Source organism: Pongo pygmaeus, chromosome 16 (genome assembly GCF_028885625.2).
Source record: "Pongo pygmaeus isolate AG05252 chromosome 16, NHGRI_mPonPyg2-v2.0_pri, whole genome shotgun sequence".
Lineage (NCBI taxonomy): Eukaryota > Metazoa > Chordata > Mammalia > Primates > Hominidae > Pongo > Pongo pygmaeus.
The window spans coordinates 78,056,408-78,070,275 of NC_072389.2; the positions used below are offsets into that span (position 1 = coordinate 78,056,408).

At 38.2% G+C, this 13,868-nt stretch overlaps 1 protein-coding gene across 2 annotated transcripts in view; it reads left to right on the plus strand.

Annotated features, from left to right (window-relative positions):
• Positions 1 to 13,868, plus strand: part of ARIH1 (ariadne RBR E3 ubiquitin protein ligase 1) — a 111,960-nt gene that overhangs the window by 7,569 nt on the left and 90,523 nt on the right. The window lies entirely within an intron of this gene.

A 13,868-nucleotide genomic window follows, 5' to 3' on the forward strand; every position in this document is an offset into this window, starting at 1 on the left:
ATGAGGTGAGAATGAGGAGAGTTTTTGGGTAATGGTGAAATCAGCTAAAGTAGAATGGAGTTCATAAATGCTGGATAATAATGTAGAACCTGGGAGCTTAAATACTGTGATGAAAGGTAAGCAGAAGTCATCAGATTAGATTCTTTTGGGGTTGACCTGTGCTAACTATATAGGTTAGTTATCTTTTGCCTTATGTTACCCCAAAACTTAGTGGCTTAAAAAAACAAGGATCTGTTATATCATAGTTTCTGTGAGTCACAATTCTGGATGCAGCTTACCTGGGGGCCTCTGGCTTATGGTCTCTTACAAGGCTGCAACCAAGGTGACAGCTGGTTAGCAGTTCTCTCTCTTTTTTTTTTTTTAAAGACAGAGGCTTGCTGTGGTGCCCAGGCTGGAGTGCAGTGGCATAATCTCGGCTCATTGCAACCGTTACCTCTTGAGTCCAAGTGAGCCTCTTACCTCAGCCTCCTGAGTAGCTGGGACTATAGATGTGCACCACCACGCCCCAGCTTATTTTTTTGTTTTTGTGGGTTTTTTGGTAGAGACCAGTATTTTTTTGTTTTGCCATGTTGCCTAGGCTGCTCTTGAACACCTTAGTTCAAGGGATCTGCCCGCCTTAGCCTCCTAAAATGCTGGGATTACAGGCATGAGCCACCATGTCTGGCCTGAGTAGCAGTCCTCAAGGCTTGACTGGGGAAGCTTCCCCTTCCCAGCTCACTCATCTGGCTGTGACCAGGCCAGATTTTCACTGGCTGGTTGTTGCCCAGAGATACCAGTTCCTTGCCATGTGGGCCTCTCCATAAAGTGGCTGACAACACAGTAGCTTGTTTCCTCCAGAGTGAGGGATCTTAGAGAGAAGGCCCATACGATGGAAGCCACAATGTTTTTATAACTTAATTTCAGAAGTAACGTCGCATCACTTTGCAATATTCTGTTTATTATAAGTGAATAACCAAATCCAGCCCATACTCAATCGGAGGGGATTATACAAAGATGTGAAGACCAGGAGGCAGGGGTCTTTGGGGGCTATCTTAGAGGCCGGCTGTTTTGTCTCTCTCTCTCTGTTAAGAGGTAAATTACAGCTGTTGTATAATGCCTTTCTGTCCAGTCTTTTTGTATGCTATTGGGAGAACATAGTGTTTTGGATTTTTTATTTTGGATTAACCATAAATTAATTACTTTTGGCTTTGCAAAACATTATACCTGTAAATGATAAACATTCCTAATAACCTTTCAGTGGCTTAAGTTTAAAATAGCTTGTAGTCTCAGAATTGGTAGGAATTTGAGATTCTCCAGTTTACTGATTTTTTGTTTTTTAAACTCTAGCTACGTAATGGAATCACCTGGGGATTTTTTCATTACTCTTTTTAAAATAGAAAATTGTAGATTCACGGCCGGGCATGGTGGCTCACGCCTGTAATCCCAGCACTTTGGGAGGCCGAGGCAGGCGGATTACCTGAAGTCAGGAGTTCGAGATCAGCCTGGCCAACATGGCGAAACCCCGTCTCTACTAAAAAAAATACAAAAATTAGCCGGGCATGGTGGTGGGCGCCTATAATCCCAGCTACTCGGGAGGCTGAGGCAGGAGAATCAGTTGAACCCAGGAGACAGAGGTTGCAGTGAGCCGAGATTATGCCATTGCACTCCATCTGGGCAACAAGAGCGAAACTCCATTACAAAAAAAAAAAAAGAAAGAAAATTGTAGATTCACATGCAGTTACAAGAAATAATGCAAAAATCCCACATATTCTTTTTTCCAAAAAATTTTATTTCCCTAGGTTATTGGGGAAGAGGTGGTATTTGGTTACATAAGTAAATTCTTTAGTGGTGATTTGTGAGATTTTGGTGCACCCATCATCTGAGCAATATACACTGAACCCAGTTTGTAGTGTTTTATCTCTCACCCTCTTCTCACCTTTTTCCCCTGAGTCCCCAGAGTTCATTATATCAATCTTAGGCTTTTGCATGCTGATAGCTTAGCTCCCACTTATGAGTGAGAACATATAATGTTTGGTTTTCTGTTCTTGATTTACTTCTCTTAGAATAATAGTCTTCAATCCCATCCAGGTTGCTGCAAATGCCATTAACTCATTCCCTTTTATGGCTGATTAGTATTCCATCATATATATATATGTGTGTGTATACATATATACGTGTATATGTGTGTGTATACGTCTATACGTATATGTGTGTATACGTATATACGTGTATATGTGTGTACGTGTATACGTGTATATGTGTACGAATATACGTGTATGTGTGTGTGTACGTATATACGTGTGTGTACGTATATACATGTATGTGTGTGTGTTTGTACGTATATACGTGTGTATGTGTATATATATGTATACACACACACCATAAGTTTCTTTATCCACTTGTTGATTGATGGGCATTTTGGCTGGTTCCCCATTTTTGCAGTTGCGAATTGTACTGCTATAAATGTTGTGTGCAAGTATCTTTTTCGTATAATGAGTTTTCCTCTGGGTGGATACCCAGTAGTGTGATTGCTGAATCAAATAGTAGTTGTACTTTTAGTTCTTTAAGGAATCTCCACACTGTCTTCTATAGTGGTTGTACTAGTTTACATTCCCACCAGGAGTGTAGAAGTGTTCCCTTTTCACCACATCCATGACAACATCTATTATTTTTTAATTTTTTGATTATGGCCATGCTTGGCGGGACTAAAGTTGTATTGCATTGAATCCCACATACTCTTTACCGATTTGTCTACAATGGTAACATCTTATAAAAACAGTATCTTGCAAAACATCTTGCACAGTATCACAGTGAGGATAATGACATTGATGTGATCTAGTGATCTTACTGAGATTTTCTTACCTGGGGGTTTTTAAAAATGCAGGCACGCAGGCCCTACCCCATACCAAGTAAGTGGGTCTCGGGGGGGTTTGGGCCAGGCATTGCCGTTAAACAAGAATCTTTTCTGGATTATTTTAATGCACATCCAGGGTTGAGAGCTCCTGCTTTTGTAAGAAATCTTTCTAAAACACTGCCGTCTCTGCTTAACTACAAGTAAATAACAATGAACTATTTTTGTGATGCATCTCAAACCAGTGTTTGCCTATTGATTTTTTTTTTTTAATGGAAAGAAAATCTACTTCCATATTAGCTTTCACTCATTGTTCTTAGTACCTGTAGCACCCTGAATGGTTTTGTTTTTTATATAACTATCATTTTGGAATCCTGAAGGAAAAATTTTTCTTCCTGAGGTTAATCACCACCCTTTCCTCAGTCATTCCTGCCTTCTAGGTAATCACTGTCTTTCTTATAATAGGCATAGTATCATAGGCCATAACTTTGCTAAATTATTGACTGTATATACACAACTCATCCTTTGATTTTGACACTATATTACTGTGTAACTTTGTATAAATAGCTTAATTATTTTCATTAAATGATGGGATAAATAGAAGAATGAGAATTTATTTAGGTTGACATTATTGGGCGAGATAGTAATCAGGCTGCTTCTAACCTGGAGTGACTGGATCCTTTGGGGCCCGTGGAGATAGTAGTGGTGGTCCTTGCATTATTTTTAGTGTTTTAAAAAGCCTCATGTATATTTTTTTAAAAAGCTGTCAGGCCACTTTTATAGAGTCAGTAGATTTCTATAATCACTTATGATTTAAGTTTCTTCCTAAATTTTTGATTTTTTTTCCCTAAATTGTCATTCACCTAGTGATAGGTGGTCATCTGGCTTGACCATACAATGGTTTCCCCTTATCTGCAGTTTCAATTTCCAAGGTTTCAGTTACCTGAGGTGTGCAGCAGTCTGAAAATATTAAATAGAAAATTTCAGAAAAAAACAATTTGTAAGTTTTAAATTGTACACCATTCTGAGTAGTGTGATGAAATCTCTCACCATCCCACCCAGGACATGAATCATCCCTTTATCCACTATATAGCAGTAGATAGACTACCTACCTGCTACTGGCCTCGGCTGGTCACTTAACTTATCAGATTGAAAAAACATAGCATGTATAAGTTCGGTATTACATACACTTTCAAGCTTCCACTGAGGGTCTTGGGACATGTTCCCTGAGGATGAAGGGGACTGCTGTAATGTCTCATTTGATACAGCTTGGGGTATAGTTGATGCCCAATTAGTGTTTAAGTTGATGGATAGTATGCTATCTCAGAAGGTGGCTTAAAAAATTCTTAATGCTCTAACGTCTGCTCTGGCAAATCAGCTTTCCAGAGCCCTACTTTTTTTTTTCATTTTTAAAAATGACTTTTTTTTTTTTTTTTTGAGACGGAGTCTCTGTGGCCCAGGCTGGAGTGCAGTGGCATGATCTTGGCTCACTGCAACCTCTGCCTCCTGGCTTCAAGTGATTATCGTGCCTCAGCCTCCCAATTAGCTGAGATTATAGGCATGCATCACCACACCTGGCTAATTTTTGTATTTTTTGGTAGAGACAGGGTTTCACCATGTTGGCCAGGCTGGTCTCGAATTCCTGTCTTCAGGTGATCCGCCCTCCTCAGCCTCCCAAAGTGCTGAGATTACAGGCATGAACCACTGTGCCCAGCCTGACAATTTTGGTTTTAAGGCCAAAAGTTTGAAGATTTAAATGAAAAATGCCAAATATTCAGGAATTTTCTCCTATTATTATTTTTTTGTATGTAAATATTGTTCTGTAGTATTGTTCTTTCCTTTTTTGCTCTGTTCCACTTAAAAGTGTCAGAAGTGCCCTGACAATACATTTTGGCAAAAAACAGAGCAAGTAATGAAGTATTAGGTAACATTTTCTTGTTACTGAGACATTTGCTTAGACAATGCTAAGAATAGCTATCATCCTAGACACTTCTCCCCAGGCTTGCTTTGCCATTGCCTTTGGAACTGTCATACTTATAACTCAGATACTAACTGGCTCTAATTACCTGGTAATATGTCTTCTCTCCTAGTCACAATTGTACAGTGTTTCTAGGGATAAAGTGTAAACTAGAAACCGAGAAGTATTACCTGATTCTTAGCAAGTATTTATAAGTGAAAGCCTCTAATGTGGACATTTATCTTGGAATTTGTGACATTTGGACAGATATTTATCTGAAACTTACTTGAAACTCAAATTTAATACCTTCTCTCTTTGAGGCTTTTCCGATTGGCTTATCTGAGAACCATTCTTGGGATTTGAGTCATCCTTGATTTTTTTTTTTTCCTTCATTTTCCACATCCAGTTATCCCTGATCAAGTTACCTCTGAAATTTGTTTCATGTTGTTGCTATCCTTTTTACTAACTAATCCTAGTTTAGGACCTTTTTATTTTGCCTCCTTGTCTCTAGGCTTCCAGTGTATCATTCTGTTACCAAACACAAATTTAATAGTCATCCTCCTGCTAAAAAGAGACTTTCTGTCAAAAGTCTATCCCAGACTCCTTACTATGGCATTCATGGCTTCCCCATCTTAACATAGCTGATTTTTTTCAATGTCATCTGCTGCTGTTCCTCATCCCTTATCACCCCCAGTTGCACTGTTTGTAATTCCTTACTGTGTAACACATATTTGTGTTTTCATGCTTTTGTTCATACTTGTCCCTCTTCTTTTGATACCTTTTCTTTCCATCTCTCTTTTTTCTTGAGACAGGGTTTTTGCTCTATCGCTCAGGCTGGAGTGCAGTGGCATGATCACGGCTCACTACAGCCTTGAACTCCTGGGCTCAAGCGATCCTCCCACCTCAGCCTCCTGAGTAGCTGGGACTACAGTTGCATGCCACTACACCTGGCTAATTTTTTGTATTATTATTTTTATTTGTTTATTTTTTGCTTATTTGTTTTGCTTTTGGTAGAGACAGAATTTTTTGCCGTGTTGCCTAGACTGGTCTCGACCTCCTGGACTCAAACGATCTTCCCACCTCAGCCTCCCAAGGTGTTGGGATTACAGGCATGAGCCACCATGCCCAGCTCTCTTTCTCTTCTTAACTGCCTGATACATTCCTATTGAGAATCTGCTCAGGCTGGCTGCGGTGGCTCATCTCTTTTCAGGTTCTTCTCCTCTACCTTTCCTGTGCTTCCTTATCTATGTTTGAATAGTGCTTCATATGGATATTTGGTATAGCCTATAAGAGGTTATGATATAGCTATCCCTATACCAAAGCCTCTAGCTATATATGAGGGTTTTGAAGGTGAGAACTAAAACTCCTTCATCTTTGTGTTCATAGCAGAGTTTCTTCTCTGACAGAAGAAACTCAGTAAATATTTGTTGAAGTTTGTCCTTGCCTAGTAAATGCTTGCTTTCTCAGTTTCCTTATGGTAAACCAAAGGGATCCAGACAAGATTTTCTTCTGGCACTAACAAATTATTTTGTGATTTCTAGATAATACCAAAGTGATAGTGTAAGAAGATGGCAAGGAAGAAATGTTTGAATTCCAAGAGGACAAGCTTCTTAAGGCCCCTGAATATTCAGCCTTTTAGGTGAAGCTTTATTATTTGCGTATAGTTCCCTGGCGCTTTGTGTGAACTGACACAGTGATGATGTTAAAGACAGTGGAATCACCCAGGTGCAGTGGCTCACGCCTGCAATCCCAGAACTTTGGGAGGTTGAGGCCAGAGGATTACTCGAGTCCAGGAGTTTGAGACCAGCCTGGGCTACATAGACCTTTTCTCTACAAAAAAATAAATAAAATTAGCTGGGCTTGGTGGCATGTGTCTGTAGTCAGTTACTTGGGAGGCTGAAGTGGGAGAAGAGAATTACTGAGCTCAGGAGGTCAATCAAGGCTGTAGTAAGCCGAGATTGTGCTACTGCACTCCAGCCTAGGCAACAGGGTGAGACCATGTCTCAAAAAAAAAAAAAAAAAAAAGACAGTTGAATCAGTTTAATACAGTACTTCTCAAAGTATGGTCCATAAGAACAAAACTATTTAATAATAACAGAAAGACACTATTTGTCTCTTAAAATGTTCTGGCATTTGTGCTGATGTTGCAGGGCAATGAGTAGGTAAAACCACTGGCACCTTAGTACAAAAGATATCAGTGGCACCAAACTATACTAGTAGTCATTGTGTTCTTCACTATCACACACTCAGAGTAAAAAAATATGTTTCACTTAATCCTAAATGAAGAAGTAAAAATTACTAGTTTTCTAAGTCTTATTCCTTAAGGACACATCTTAATTGCTTGTGTGACAAAATGGGAGGTATGCATAAAGCACTTCTGCATACTGAAGTATGGTGGTCTTCCCAAAATAAAAACATTTGTGTGTGCTTTTGACTTGTGAGCTTGTTTCTGTTTCTGGACCTACCCTGGGCAGGTTTCCACAGTTGAGAATCTTAGCATATTGCTGTTACCTCAAAATTCCACACACTACCAGTTTGTCTTTTGAAATATTATTTTTATAAGATGTCAACCCTGTTATGGTTCACTTTTGTTATATGTTGGCACCTCTGTGGGTTATGGAAAGCTTTGCCCTCCAAAGCAACCAGTTGGTTTTTAGGGAAGGGAAATATTGGTCTTTATGGATAAGTAGAGTCTTGTTAAAAGCTGTTAGAAGGCTCTCTTTGGAAAAAAATCGGAAAAATCAAAAGAACTGTGAAAAGGATCATAATAATAGAAAAGAGGCCTTTGTAGCCTTGTGAATGTAATACATATAGTCACCACAGATTTTTCAGGGAGGCCAGGCACGGTGGTTCACGCCTGTAATCCGAGCACTTTGGGAGGCTGAGGCAGGAGGATTGATAGAACCAAGGAGTTTGAGACCAGCCTGGGCAACATAGTGAGACCCCATCTCTAGCAAAAAAAAAGTTTTTCAGGGAATGCCAAAATGTCTCCTCAAAAAAAAAAAAAGTCTCCTTCTCTTACAAGTTAGTCACCTTACTCAGTTTATTACAGCAGGAGTTGCCAATCCCCAGGCTGTGGCTTGTTGTGAACTGGGCTGCACAGCAGGAGGCGAGCAGCCAGCCAGCATTACCACCTGAGCTCTGCCTCCTGTCAGATTGGCAGCGGGATTAGATTCTCATAGGAGTGCAAACCCTATTGTAAATTGTGCATTCAAGGGATCTAGGTTGGCACTCCTTATGAGAATCTAATGCCTGATAATCTGAGGTGGAATATTCATTGTTGTCATTGTGCGTCTCCACTCCCCTCCCCCTCCTTTCATGGAAAAATTGTCTTCCATGAAACCAGTCCCTAGTGCCAAAAAGTTGGGGACCACTGTACTGTAGTCTCAAAAGTGTTCATATTTGGCCTAAATCTATAGTCTGAGGAAGCATATCAAATCTTTATCATTCATGACAAGCAGGGATGGGAGAGGAAGCAAGGATAGGAGTGGTTATGTGGGCAGCCAATAGGATAGGAAACTTAAAAGGAACCTACTTAGCCAAACATGTTTTGAGCCTTTGAGTCCCAATGACTAAATGATGCAGATTAGGATAAAAGATTTGCTCACACCTGTAATCCCTGCACTTTGGGAGGCCGAGGTGGGCGGATCCTGAGGTCAGGAGTTCGAGACCAGCCTGGCCAACATGGTGAAACCCCGTGTCTACTAAAAATACAAAAATTAGCCCGGTGTGGTGGCGTGCTCCTGTAATCCCAGCTACTCGGGAGGCTGAGGCAGGAGAATTGCTTGAACCTGGGAGGCGGAGGTTGCAGTGAGCTGAGATCATGCCACTGCACTCCAGCCTGGATGACAGAGCAAGATTCTTGTCTCGAAAAAAATAAAAATAAAAAATAAAAGATTTATTAGCATGATAGATCAGGCTTTTCATAATGTGCCCCTGTCTACTTTAGCTGCCATTTCTTTATCCTTATTCATATTATAGCACAATAATCACATTCCCTGTGGAAATTTTCTGTATGCCTTTGTAAGGTTTTTTTCCTTTGCTTCAAATGCTTCCCCCCTACCCCCCCATAAACCCATTCATACTTCATGACCCACTGTAAATATTGTTTCTTCCTTGAATCTTTCCCTGTGAGCCTCAGAATTTTGTATATACTTTTATAATAAAAAGCTCTTATCTCATTATTTCCTATCTAGATAGACTCTGAAATTCTTGGTTGTTTGATCAGTGTGTTAATTTTGGTATTCACATTGTACCCACAAAGTTCCTGGAACATAGCTGATAGACATTGATTGAAAAGTCAGATATGAGTGAATTTTCTAATTGATTTTATTATTGATAAAAATAAGTCTTGGTACTATCCTTATTTTTTTCCTTTGTGAATTGTTCACATTTCTCTTCTACCGAATTCACTGAATTAACCCTTCCCTCATTCTCTAACGTACTACTTTTTGCTCTTAACCAGTTATCTTACGGAACTTTAGTTATCACAACTGTTATGTGAAATAGGTGACATTTTTACTGTTTTGTGGTTAAGGAATTAGAGGCATAGAGGAATTAAATAACCAGCTTTTCATAGCTGGAGTTGGAACTCAGTATTTTGTATCATTAAATATACACAGACGTGTGAATGTTACTGTTGTGTGTGCTGGGTATTTTCTGTTTGCCTCTGCGGAACTCTTCTATCTTTTTCCATCCTGCTGTGCTCCAGAAGACTGACTTATACAGGCTGAGTCAGTGGGCTCTGACTTGTGACTTCATTGCTGTGGCCTCTGAATCCAAGTAAATGATAAAGAGTGGAATAGAATAGAGTCAGAAGTCTACTACATACCCCATTTAAGACTTTACAGCTTACATATGTACCATCCTCAAGAAAATATCAAGCCAAAATTGCTGTTACAACATTTACTGTTTTCTACTCTGAGCATTTAAAAACACAAAATTTAGTAAAAAATAATTTCTGACCAAAGTAATAGAATACACATATATTACATAAAATTTGTTCATGATTTATGTATGAAGTTACAAACTTAGACTAGTGGTCTACAAAGCCCAGCATTCTTCTGAAAGAAGCACCAAGAGATTCTTGAAGAATAGCACCATGAAACTGTTATGGAGGCGCTAGATAACAAATGCTTGCTTTAAAGGGAGAAGAGCCAGTTTATTTTGCTCGGTAATGAGAAAATAGTTCTTTAGTAAAGTTCTCAGGTGAGCTTATTACTAATGCCGTTTAACTTCAAATGTGAGAAAATATATTTTTTAACCTGTTTACCACTTCACCTCTTATGAAGGGGAAAACTTAGGGAGTGGGCCTCAAATTACTTGTTATTTAATTTGGAAATGTTCCTTTGAAATTTGGAAATGTATGTACATAATTTTAGTCACTGGTTTGTTACAGAATTTTTAAATATAATAATTACATTTCATTGGCCCTAAAAATGTTGTCTTTTTTTAATAATCATCTCTAATTGTATCGCATTAATATAATAGCTGGGTCCTTAGGATAGATGATAATGTGTGAAGCTTGATTATAATGTTGCATTCCACCCAGCTATGAAGCCAAAGTGGTGAAAATAGGACTTTTAAATATACAGTAGTATTCTAGTCACCTTTAGGAATGAAAGTGTAACAACATTAAGCAATATTTGAAGATTTAAGGATGGCAGTAAGCTTGCCTAATCTTTGATTCATACCACCGTCAACACAGTTTTTGATTCACATAGAGTCAAATTAACAAGGTTGGAAGGATCCTAATGGTTATCCTAGCCAACCACATATCAAGTACTACCTCCCTGGTAAGTGGTCCTGTAGACTATTCTTAAATGTCTACTCTGGCTAAACCTTCACAGCCACTTCCAGAAGACCTCTGATTTGGAGTTCTTTCATATTCTGATTTTGTCTTCCTGTAGCTTTTTACCTGAACCTACCTGGTTCTAACCCTTCTCATGATAGCCATTCTATAATTTTAAAGACTTATTTAACATATTGGAGACTAGCAATGCAATAACCTAATCCAGACTAACACTTTTTTTGGGGGGGTCAGAACCCAGAATAAAGCTGCTGCTTATTCTGGGTTTACTTCTTATGGATTGTTGATTAGAAAGATTTTTCTGCACTGGTATTTTGGATTGAGGCCTGTGCATGTCTGTTCAGGCAAAGTTTACATAAGGTAGAACACTACAGCAGCACATGTGCACCCTGCTCAATTAAATAAACACCAGGCAGATCTGTTTGTTCATACCCTCTTTGCAGATACTGAAGGGTTGGTGGGTTTTGCAGTAACAAATGAATAAGTAATTCATCTTGATATTACTATATTATTAATAGTTTTGAGTTCTGTATATTTCCTCCGACTCAGAATTTATAAAAATAAAAGCACTTTCTAGACAGTTAACTAGTTAGCTCTGAGTAGAATGTTTTCTGCTACCTTTTTAAAGATTCTAGGTCATTTTAAGCAAAGATTATTGAAATTGCGTTGCAAACTTATCTTTGTGAATCAGGTTTTTCTTCATTCTATGTACAAAACAAAATGTAGAAATAAGATGTATACTGAGCTTTTCTCCATAACCTCAGATTTTTTTTTAAAAGTTAAAACAGTCTTAGTGTGCTAAGAGTGACTGTTTATAAACTTTTTTAAAGGATTTTAAATTTTTTATTGTTTGACTATGCATACATATATTTTCTTGGTTCAAATTCGAAAAGCACAAAAGATTTAAAAAACACATATATATCTGCCTTTATACGTCAACTACCTGGTTCTCTCCCTCACAGTATTATTGATGTCTTAGTACTTTTCTCATAAATGCAGAACCCTTCCCTAACCTGATTTTTATATTTCTTATAAGATCCTAAATAATCATGTTATAGTTTATGAATTTCTGAGGTTAGTGGGTCCCTAAATATAATGCTTCAGTTTAATTGGGAACCATTTGTAAATTGAGTACTTGATTTATTTTTATCAGCTGAGATTTCTTTAGCTGCCACACTGCTGGGGGAATACAGATAATGGACGACTCTTTAAGAAATAATGTATAAATAAGTTATAATGCGATGGTATGTTTCATAGTAGAAGCATAAGGTCGAGAAGGAATATTTAATGCTGTTCTCTGGGAGGAACGACTTGCTGGTAGGAATGGAAGCTGAATTTTGAAAAATGAATGGTAGCTTACTAGGCAGATGGGGTTAGAGGTGGCATTCCAGACAAAGGAGGAAGAGGAATGGAAGAAGTTCTGGTATGTTGAATGAACAATAAGGAATTGAATATTGCTGAAATTACTGGGAAGTAGAGTGGTAGGAGCTGGGGCTAGACAGGCAGTGTGATCAGATTATGAAAGCTTTTAGCGTAGTGCTGTTGAGATGGACTTAATTCACTAGGACTACGTGAAACAACTTTAAACTTTTAAATTAATAAGGAATTAGAGTTTAAAAGGCCACTCTGTTGGTACTAGAGGAAATACATGAGAACAGGACGAGATTAGGAAACTGGGAGAGTAGTGAGTAATCCATTAGAATAACCTGTGAAAGAAATGGGTTAGCAAGGCTGGAATGGAGGAGGGAAGGCATTCAAGATACCAGTGAGAAATGATGAATTATTAGGAAAAAAAAAAACTTAGTGATTAAGTCTTCGGTATCATTTAGAACCACATACAGTTCCAGCTTTGCCTTTTACCAGCTTTGTGACTTCGTGTGTAAATTTGATTTTAATAAATTCGGTTTCATCATCTGTGAGTATTGTAATTGTGTAGTTGAAGCTTTAAGCAACTTTCATTTAACTAACTTGATGAATAGTTAATAGTTGCTCTCCATTCCCTCAGTAAAAGAGACCTAGGCAATGTTCATGACAGGCTCTCAGCTTGTCGGCCTAAGTGGCAAAATTAACCAGTCACGATAGCCCTTATACTGTGTGATATCATTTATACAAAATATCCTGAATTGGCAAATCTGTAGAGATAGAAAGTAGATCAGTGGTTGTCAGAGGCTGAGTGGGGGAAATGGGGAGTGACTGCTAATGAGTATAGGGTTTCTTTTTGGGGTGATGAAATGTTCTAAAATTAATGGTTGACACAACTATGTCACAACTCTGTGAATATAATCAAAACCACTGAACTACTTTTGGGAGTTAATTTCATGGTATATCTCAAGTTGTCACAGAAAAAAAGTCTAATTCAGTATTCCCCATTTGTCCAATATGTCTTTTATAGCTTTTCTTCCTTTGGTCAAGGATCATGGATTGCATTTGGTTATCGTGTCTCTTTATTTGTCCATGTTCTTGATGGGTTAAAATAATAAAGAATATACAAATGGTTAGATCTCCTATAAACAAAAGAATATACAAATGGTTAGATCTCCTATAAACAAAAGTTTCCTGAAACTTCCTTAAACATGTAGCATGGATCTAGTTTATTTTAGATGTATGCAAAATAAAACAATTGATTAAATTAAAATTGTTCTTTCATGACTGTAAGCTCTTGGTGAAGACAGGTCAGACAGGTATTTGGGTTAATGTCAGGCAAAAATTTCTGTATCAAAACACAATATTTATACTGACTTGAGCTAGAATGTTGAGACATTGTTTTAAGGTTTGTTTTTTAAAAATAGCTTAGAAGTTTATTGAGGTGTAACTATATATGCTATATAAACTATGATATATAAATATATATATATACTATACAAAAATATATCCTACAATTTTTTTCCTCAAGAGACACTGTTTTTCTGTCGCCTAAGCTGGAGTGCAGTGGTGTAATCACAGCTCACCGCAGCCTTCAACTCCTGGGCTCGAGCAGTCCTTCCGCCTCAGCCTCCTGAGCAGCTGGGACTACAGGCACACACCACCACACCTAATTAAAAAAAAAATTTTTTTAGAGATGGGGTCTGTTGCCCAGGCTAGTCTCAAACTCCTGGCTTCAAGCAGTCCTCCCACCTCAGCCTACCAAAGTGTTGGGATTACAAGCTTGAGCCACTGTGCCTGGCCATAGTTTTGTATGTAAATGTCTTACTATTATAGCTTGGTAATCGACCTAAATAATACTGTTACATATTGTTTTAAGCCCCCAAAGTTGTCTTACCTAGATGTGGTGC